At 50.9% G+C, this 1438-nt stretch overlaps 1 pseudogene across 1 annotated transcript; it reads left to right on the top strand.

Annotated features, from left to right (window-relative positions):
• Window positions 1-43: 43 nt before the first annotated feature.
• Window positions 44-1357, top strand: LOC116547041 (annotated as a pseudogene). The gene has a single exon (XR_004266922.1). The product of XR_004266922.1 is annotated as a glyceraldehyde-3-phosphate dehydrogenase pseudogene (transcript).
• Window positions 1358-1438: the final 81 nt, after the last annotated feature.

Below are 1438 nucleotides of genomic sequence, written 5' to 3'. Positions count from 1 at the left end.
AAAGAAAGAAAGAAAGAAAGAAAGAAAGAAAGAAAGAAAGAAAGAAAGAAAGAGAAAGAAAGAAAGAAAAAAAAAGAAAGCCTCTCTGCTCCTCCTGTTCGACAGACACCTGCTTCTTGTCTCCCACCGCCAGCCACATCACTGAGACACCATGGGGAAAGTGAAGGTCGGAGTCAATGGATTTGGTGGTATTGGCGCCTGGTTATCAGGGCTGCTTTTAACTCTGGTAAAGTGGATATTGTTGCCATCAATGATCACTTCGTTGACCTCAACTACATGGTCTACATGTTCCAGTATGATTCCACCCATGGCAAATCCCACGGCACTGTCAAGGCTGAGAACGGAAAGCCTGTCATCAATGGAAATCCCATCACCATCTTCCAGGAGAGAGATCCCTCCAAAATCAAGTGGGGTGATGCTGGCACTGAGTACGTGGTGGAGTCCACTGGCGTCTTCACCACCATGGAGAAGGCTGGGGCTCACTTGCAGGGGGGAGCCAAAAGGGTCATCATATCTGCCCCCTCTACTGATGCCCCCATGTTGGTGATGGGCATGAACCATGAGAAGTATCACAACAGCCACAAGATAGTCAGCAATGCCTCTTGAACCACCAACTGCTTAGCGCCCCTGGCCAAGGTCATCCATGACAACTTTAGTATCATGGAAGGACTCATGACCACCGTCCACACCATCACTGCCACCCAGAAGACTATGGATGGCCCCTGCAAGATACTGTGGCATTATGGCCATGGGGCTCTCCAGAACATCATCCCTGACTCTACTGGCGCTGCCAAGGCCGTGGGCAAGGTCATCCCTGAGCTGAATGGGAAGCTCACTGGCATGGCCTTCCATGTCCCCATTGCCAATGTGTCAGTGGCGGACCTGACCTGCCATCTGGAAAAACCTGTCAAATATGATGACATCAAGAAGGTGATGAAGCAGGCATCACCCCTCAAGGGCATCCTGGGCTTCACTGAGCACCAGGTGGTGTCCTCTGACTTCAACAGCGACACCCACTCTTCCACCTTCGATGCTGGGGCTGGCATTACCCTCAATGACCACTTTGTCAAGCTCATTTCCTGGTATGACAATGAATTTGGCTACAGCAACAGGTTGGTGGACCTCATGGCCCACATGGCCTCCAAGGAGTAAGACCCTTGGACCACCAGCCCCAGCAAGAGCACAAGAGGAAGAGAGGCCCTCACTGCTGGGGAGTCCCTGCCACACTGAGTCCCCCATCACACTGAATTGCCCCTCCTCACAGTTTCCATGCAGACACCTTGAAGAGGGAGGGGCCTAGGGAGCCCCACCTTGTCGTGTACCATCAATAGAGTTTCCTGTGCTCAGCCAAAAAAAACAAAGAAAGAAGGAAGGAAGGAAGGAAGGAGGGAAGGAAGGAAGGAAGAAAAAAGAAAGAAAGAAAGAGAAAGAAAGAAAG

This window comes from Sapajus apella, unplaced genomic scaffold, assembly GCF_009761245.1.
Source record: "Sapajus apella isolate SASKATOON/1434 unplaced genomic scaffold, GSC_monkey_1.0 scaffold5, whole genome shotgun sequence".
NCBI lineage: Eukaryota > Metazoa > Chordata > Mammalia > Primates > Cebidae > Sapajus > Sapajus apella.
Note: the sequence above shows the minus strand (reverse complement) of the source record. Positions and strands in the feature narration are given on the sequence as shown.